The following is an 8,737-nucleotide window of genomic DNA, read 5'->3' as shown; positions in this document are numbered from 1 at the left end:
ATTGATGTGAAGTTTCTTGAAAACTTCCAAAAACTTAGCAAATTGCTTATCCAACTTCTGCTTTTACAACCTTTTAGGAAAAGGAGGTGGAGGATAGAACTGTTGTTCCCCTGTATTACCCTCAAGAGGAGTGTTGACGACAGTTTTCTTCCTTGTTTCCACCTCAGCATCCTTCAGCACCACTGTTTCAGCTACAACCTCATTTTTAGAATTGGTAAGGATGCAGACGCACCTGCATTCTGGACAGAATTTTTAGAATCTTCATCTTCCTGAATTTGGGGGCTCGCGACCTTTCCAAACCTCAATGTGATTACGTTCACCTGTTCTTCAACTTCCCTCTTGCGTGGATTGACTTTTGTATCACTAGGGAGTGTACTAGGTTGTCGATTCAACAAAATATTGACAATCGGCCCAATTTGATTCTCTAGAGTCTTGATAGACTCAGCCTGGCTTTTGTATATCAGAGCCTGATTTTTGCACATAAGCCTCAACTCCTCCAATTCAGATTTTTCATTAGCAGATTGACTGACACTTCCAAGAAGGTAGTTTTGAAGTTGGAGTTATTGTCTTGGTGCATACTGTTGCTGAAACCCAGGAGGATTGAATTTATTGGATCTAAACTGTTAATAAGGCTGTTGTACTGCATTCTGATTGTTGCTCCAGCTGAAGTTAGGATGACTCCAGTTGTCAAGATGATAAGTGTTTGAAACTGGTTGCTGCGATCTCTGAAAGTTGCTCACAAACTGAGCCAATTCACTAGATATTGCACATTGCTCGCTGCATGCGAACCTGCATAAAGCTCATAAACACCCATCCTCTGATGAACTCCATAGTTACTCGGTGAATTGATCTTCATAGACAACGCCTTTAGTTGAGCAGTGATAGCCGTAGCTGTATCCACTTCAAGAATTCCTGCTACCTTGCTCTATGGCAATCTCTAGGTTGGATACTGATATTTATTAGCAGCCATCAGTTCAATTAGATCATAAGCTTCATCGTAGCTCTTAGCCCATAAGACTCCGCCTAATGTTATATCGAGCATGGGTCTGGACTATGCTCCCAAACCATTATAAAAACAATTGATGATCATCCAATCAGGCATTCCATGATGAGGATACTTCCTAAGCATCTCCTTATAGCGCTCACAAGCTTCATATAAAGATTCTCCTGATTGCTGCGCAAATTGAGTAAGAGCATTCCTGATTGCAGCTGTCTTTGCCATAGAGAAGAATTTAATGAGAAACTTTTGATCAAGATCTTCCCAAGTAGTAATCGAACCAGTGGGTAGAGAGTGTAACCAGCTCATAGCTTTGTCCCTCAGAGAGAATGGGAATAGTCCCAGCTTCACAGCATCTTCAGAAACACCGTTGAACTTGAAGGTCTCACAGATCTCAATGAAATCCCTAATCTGCATATTGGGATCTTTCGTTGGAGAACCCCCAAACTCGATTGAATTCTGCACCCATTGAATTGTGCTAGACTTTATTTTAAAAGTATTAGCTGAGATGGCTGGTCTGACAATGCTAGACTGAATGTCATTGATATTCGGTTGAGAATAATCCATCAAAGCCTTCAGATTCGCTGCTGGTTCTCCCATTGCAACAAAAACATCTTCTTCAACTTTTTCCTCAACAAAGACACGAGATTGAGAATGCTTTCGCATACACGCTCTCTAGAGTACCTGAAACAAAATAAGTACCCGTGTAAGTAAAATATCTGAGTCACTGAACTTTAACGATCACAGATGACAAGTACATAAATTAAATAATTAACAACACCCAGTCCCCGGCAGCGGCGCCAAAAACTTGTTAGGATGTTAACACGCGCTAATAATACACGCAATATACGCATTCGCAAGTATTATAAGATTTAGATCAAATTCGTTGTCACAGAGACTCTTTGGTTAATTTAAGAATATGCACCTATGCAACAATGATATGGTTATTATCTAATGTTAAGATAAATAACAAGTTGAGATTGTTTATAACTAAGAATTAAACTAATAATTATAACTAAGAGAACAAGAATGGTTGAATTAATATATATGACAAACATGGGATCCTAACTTCTTTAAATACTTCATTCAATAGCCTTTTTTGTACTTAACCTTAGCATATAATGGTGATGAAACTAATCAGATAACACGAAACTATCAAACGCCAACTTTCATTGTACGAATAGCCTACTACCAAGCATCCACAAAAGAGATAGAAGTTGAATAGACACTGTTAGGTCACACAACACTATAGAAGGGGATTGAATATAGTGTTTATACAATCAAATCGATTTTAACACAAGTATGTAACAAAGATCAAGTATATTCAAATAAACTCTGTTACAATAGAACTGTTGTTCTCTCTTAGTGATGAACAATATCACTAAGAGCTGTTAGGTTATAATGTATAATCTTCTCGATAATGATAGCACATATAGTGTAAACCCTAAGCTGTGTTTATATAGTACACAGTTATAAGATATCTTCTAATTGATATAGAATATAATTATGTCTCCTAAAATAAATCAATCAGATATCTTCTACAAGTCTTCTAGTCCTCTAACTCTTCATCCATATCTTCTTTTGTTTTAGTCTAGATCTTCTCCTGTAAATCAGCCGCATTCCTTATCTGAAGTCTTCTCGCACTTAAGTCCTGATATATATCTTCTGACGCCTTAAGTTCTGATATTAAGTTCTGACTTCAGTAAGTTCTGATTTCAGTAAGTTCTGATAAGTCATGTTGTTAAGTTCTGAAAACTAAACACAAATCAGATTAGACATGACATCTCAAATATATCTAACAATCTCCCCTAACTTATAAATTATGAAAAATATAAAAGTTAATAGATTTGATGATGTGAAAAACATTTTAAGTACAATTGCAATAAAAGTTTAATAAGGCAACTAACTACAACTTACAGTCCTTGTAGCTTTAACCAATCTTACTGAGTCAATCTGAATCCAAAGTGATTCTTGACAAAGTTTGATATCAGTTTTTCTTCTTTATTCCTCACGACTTGAGCTATTGTAGCTTTGACTCACTTCAATTCTTCATCTTGACTTCCAATCTAGTAGATTGCAGTCCTTAGTGCTGAGATGTGATTTCTTTCTAAACCATCACCAAGTCTGATCACCCTTGGATGAGAAGAGTCTTCATTGTAGCACAGACATTTCTCTTTCAGAATGACTTCAAGTTTAGCAGAATCCTTCCTCATTGGAATTTCACTTCCATCATCTTCAACTATGTTTGGAATAAATTCTGTAACCCTTGAACCAGAAATTCTTGCTTTATCCCTTATGGTCTTCATTATAAAATTTGACCATCTCCTGATAATCTCAGACTTTATCTCTAAAAGATAATGAAAGAATTGAAGTTCTTTCAGAGATTTGTTCAGCACATCTGATTCTGACATTTGATATGTTCTTCCATCTTCAAGAAATATAATCTGATTTTCTTTGACAATGAGCATCCAGTACCACTTGAACAGATATAACCTTATCAAGGTGTTTCTGTGTAACTTCTTCAAGAGGTTTGTTAGTCAATAAAAATGGATCTCTTGTAAGTACTTCAACTCATGTCTTGATTTTAGCTTCTTGAGAACCTAATCCAGCTCTGTCTCTTGCTTCTCTAGCTTTCAATCCAACAGTCATGAAATCAGATAGCAGCTGGCTTTTCTTAGGATCTGATGGATTAACATTCTTCCATAGGAGTTTTCTCTTATCAGTAAATGTCAATTTATTCAAATCAACTTGAGCACTGTCAGAGGTTGATGTCTTGATGACTTGATCAGGATTTGTTGTTTCTTCTGTAGCTCGTTGTTCTTCATTCTGAATAACTTGAGCTGTGTCAGAGGTTGTCTTGGTTTCTTTTATAATTGTGGCACCCTCCAAACCCGGGTCAGAAGTTTGGGGTCCACACACGCTGATTACAACCTGCTTATAACATTAATAAAGATAATAATAATAATATGCAGTGACCCTACTTACCAACTACCATGGATCGCAATAGGTTAAAGTATGCACACAAGCCAAACACACTAATATATTACATACCGATTAAATCCCAACCAATCAAACTCAAACTGAGTATTAAACATATTACAAACTTTTACAATTTACATTATTCCAAAAGAAGCCTACTAGCTCAGCTTCAACAGCCTTAATCCCTAGCTCTCGCACTGGACTGGGGATCCTTGCTACCAACTGGTTCCTTTTTAACTGGAAAGAGTATAAACAACATCGTACAAATGAGCTAACTAGCTTAGCAAGTCACAATGACAAAACTGAGAATAATGAACATCAAGTGAATATGGTTATGATATCAAGTGAATAATGGATTATGATTTAGAATTGGATACTATATTTTTATTTTAAAACCAAGGTTAGGTTGCTGATCAGTCACGCACTAACCCCGAGCAAAGCACACAGCATTGCTCTAACTACTGGATCCAAGGCACATATTGGCCTAACTTGACCATTATATGGTCTGACCACGAATCTGGTCCATAATTTTATAAAAACAATCCAATTCTAACATAATAACAAAATTAAACAGTAATAAACAATAATCAGAATCATTAACAACAGTGAGTGTTTAACAATGAAAGGGTTTCAACCCTTGTGTGGATCAACAAGGTACTTTCAAGGCTTGGATGTTGGGTAATAAAAGAATTGGATAACAAAGGAATCAATGTTTCAGGGTTTCAAGAATTTGGTCTTTCAAAGCATAAGATACCATGGGTTGAGTATATAATAATTCAGTTCAGTGTCTGGTATTTAGTTTGTACGTATTTGTGGAGTAGTATCGTAGATTTGTGGTTCGTGTTTGGGTATACAATAATAAATGGCTTAGAAAGAATATGGTTCATGGCTCAAGAATAATAACTGAAATCAGGGTTTAGGTTTCTGTGCTTCAAAGCACCTGTAATGTCAACAAGACTATCAAGTACTACAATATCTCGAGAAAGTTCAGAACATTTTCCTGGTATTAGCTTACTATCCTGCACTCGCTTCCAATCACAATTGTCTTATTCCTCAACTACCTGTTTCCCTTTCCTACGCCTTGCCTCTTCTGCTCACATATGATAAGCATCTATCAATCATCAACTCACAGGATTCTATTCAACACATACTTCTATCTACCCTTCGTTTCACCCAAATCTGATTAACGGATTGAACGTTATGCAATAACCAAGTAAACACCGATATATAGACCGAGAGTCAATCAACAAGTCACGTATAACACATAATACATCACGTAATCAATGACATATCATTTATAAAGAAGTCTCGGGTCATAAATATGCTTTCGGGTATTTAAAATGATTTTTAAAGTATTTTTCAGAATTAATACGGGTCGTTGGATCAATTTCGGGTTAATAAACAGGGTTCGGTTGTCCAATTCTGGCTCCGAAACAATTTTGTAATAATTATCGAGCCTTGGAAATAATTTAGAATAATATTTTAAAGCTCGAAACTATTTTTCGGAATTTTTAAATCATTTTAAATAATAAAATCTAATGAATAATTAATTAAAATCAATTAATAATTAATTAAATCAATTAATCAATTAATTTTTGAATTAATTGACCAATTAATCAATTAAAATCAACTGAAATTAATTAACTAATTAATTCAGATTTATTTTTGAATTAAAAATAATTTTCGGAATTAATATACTAATTTTTAGAATTTTCAGAAATTAAAAATGAATTTTTATAATAAAAATAAATAGGAAATATGATTTTTAAACATTTTATAAACAGGAATCATATTTTTGAAAACTTTGCAAACTACAGGGACTAAACTTCATCATCTACAAAACTACAGGGGCCTGTTTGCAATTTTGCCAGCCCAGCCGTCGACTCGCCGGAGTGTGGCCGGAGAACACGATTCCGGCCACCTCAGGCCACCAAACTGTCCAGATTAAATCTACAGGTTACTAGAAACTTATTCGTGCAATCAAAACTCAATAATCATTTCTGTTCTGGCCGGAAATTGGCCAAGAACATCGCCGGTTTCCGGCGAACATCGAAAACTTTCAAAACACAACTCCCTACGATCCATTAATCCTCTGTTAACGAGCTATATACCATTCGATTGTAAATTTCATAAGGAACACAACCCACTATAAATCAACAGCTAATAACCCCTGGATCAAAACCCCCAAATTTCAATTGAAAACATTCATACGGGCTATAAACCCTAATTTTGAAATTCAAAAATTAAACCTACTTTTGAGCATGTTATTGAACTCCGAATCAGACATATAATATATCAAAATCATCAGGAAAACAAGCTCTACCACATGCAATCATAAAATCATACAAATAATCATCCGAACAAAAATTCATATTTTCATAAAAATAATTCGAAAATAATTAAATTTATATAAATCAACCTTTGATTCTGCAGTAAAACAGGTCCTGGAATCTGATAGTCCTCCTTGAGACCTTCAAATTGTTTACTCCAACTTTCCAAACGGATTTCACTAACACCTTGAATTTGTGGTTTGATTCTCAGAAAGGTTTATGAATATATGATTTTTCTCTGTAAAATTATATAATTATCTGTCTGCAAATGATTTTGATACGAAATAATATACGGTAAAAGGCTATTTAAATTTACGGGAAATTAGTATCCCGTTGGATCATTCCGGATATAAAACGGTACGTTTATTTGTAAAACCTGATCCAAACGGTATCGGTTTTCGGAATAATTATCCAAATCTGTACAATTTGTACTGCGGTCTTGGTCTCAGCGCCTGGTTACACATATTACGAAGTGATAATTGTGATGGTTTAATAAAAAGCTCCCGTTTATCGAAAATACGGGTTTTATTGATTTACCGAAACGAGTATTGTATCGAAAATGTTGCGCCGGGACCAGCGCAGGACAAACCGTACGCCGAATCGAAAAAGTCGAAACATGGAAAATGCTCGGAATATTACAATTAGATTAGGAAGGAGTTCTCGGAAGAGTTTCGGGTTCCAAAAACGTAACAACGGTTGACGTCGGTTGGTTCCCGTTTATATAAAATAGATTTTAAATACTCGGAAAAAGATTTTATAAATTTTATATGATTCATATAAATTCATAAATCAACATAAAAATAATTAGGAAGATATGACAATTATCTATATTTTATTTTGGACATATAAAAATTAAAATACTCAATTAATAATATTTTTAAATATCCAAACACCGATAACACTTAACAATTAATTCACAGAATAGATACTGAACACACATAATAATTATTTAATAGCAAAAATAATTACATGATATATCCCGGATATTACATCCTTCCCCCCTTAAAAGGATTCTGTCCTCAGAATCTCTTAAGAAAACAAATGAGGGTACTTTTCTCTCATATCACTTTCTAACTCCCAGGTTGACTCTTCAACCTTTGGGTTTCTCCACAATACTCTTACTAACTTTACCACTTTATTCCTCAATACCTTCTCTCGCTCCTCTAGAATCTCTATCGGACTCTCTACATATGACAAATCTGCCTGAAGCTCTATTGGCTCATATTCTATTACATGCCTAGAGTCTGGATTATACTTCTTAAGCATTGATACGTGAAAATATTGTGAATGTGCTCCAGGTGCGGTGGTAACGCCAACTCATAAGCTACTTTGCCAATGCGCTTTAAAATCTCAAAAGGTCCGACATATTTTGGGCTTAACTTCCCTTTCTTCCCAAACCTCGTTAGTCCTTTCCATGGTGATACTTTCAATAATACCAAGCTTCTTTCTTCAAATTCCATGTCCTTCCTTGACTGGTCTGCATACTTTCTCTGACGATTTTGTGCGGCTATTAATCTCTTCTGGATAATTTCAACAACTTCCTTTGTCTGCTGCACCAATTCAGGTCCGAGTATTTTGCGTTCTCCTACTTCATCCTAATATACTGGAGATCTACATTTGCGTCCATAAAGGACTTCATAGGGTGGCATCCCAATACTGGCGTGATAACTGTTGTTATAAGCAAACTCTACCAGGGGTAAATGCTCGTCCCAACTTCCTTTGAAATCAATAGCACAAACACGTAACATGTCCTCGATTGTCTGGATCGTTCTTTCACTTTGGCTGTCCGTCTGCGGGTGAATAGGCCGTACTCATATTCAATCTTGTTCCCAAACATTCTTGAAAACTCTTCCAGAATCTTGAATTAAACCTTGGATCTCGATCGGATACGATAGACACTGAAACTGCATGACGAACTACAATTTCTTTTAGGTACATATGAACCAACTTGTCGAGCGAAAATCTTTCATTTATAGGCAAAAAATGAGCTGACTTGGTAAGTCTATCCACTATAACCCAAATGGCATCATGATTAGCCCTTGTCCTTGGTAATCCAACTATAAAATCCATGGCAATATGTTCCCACTTCCATTCTGGAATCTCCAATGGCTGTAGCAATCCACTTGGCTTCTGATGTTCTGCTTTAACCCTCTGACAGGTATAACATTTGCTAACCCATTCCGCAATTTCCCTTTTCATGCCTGGCTACCCATAATTCTTCTTAAATCTCTATACATCTTGGTACTCCTGGATGGATGGAATACCTTGAATTATGTGCCTCCTGTAGAATTTCATTCTTTAACTCCGTCACCGGTGGAATCCAATTCTAGATGAAAACCTCAGAATACCTTGGTCATCTTGTTGCGTGCATAATTCCTCACCTACCAAACGATTTATATCTTGATCCATTACCTCTTTCTGGCATTCTTTA

General features: G+C 35.7%; 1 non-coding gene across 1 annotated transcript; it reads left to right on the top strand.

The window, feature by feature from the left end:
* The first annotated feature begins 1,100 nt into the window (after positions 1 to 1,100).
* Positions 1,101 to 1,207, top strand: LOC141701852 (small nucleolar RNA R71). Its single transcript, XR_012566921.1, has one exon. It is a non-coding gene; the product is annotated as a small nucleolar RNA R71 (small nucleolar RNA).
* The last annotated feature ends 7,530 nt before the right edge of the window (positions 1,208 to 8,737 follow it).

This window comes from Apium graveolens, unplaced genomic scaffold (assembly GCF_009905375.1).
Source record: "Apium graveolens cultivar Ventura unplaced genomic scaffold, ASM990537v1 ctg4453, whole genome shotgun sequence".
Lineage (NCBI taxonomy): Eukaryota > Viridiplantae > Streptophyta > Magnoliopsida > Apiales > Apiaceae > Apium > Apium graveolens.
The sequence above is the reverse complement of the archived record's forward strand: the minus strand, read 5'-3'. Positions and strand labels throughout refer to the sequence as shown.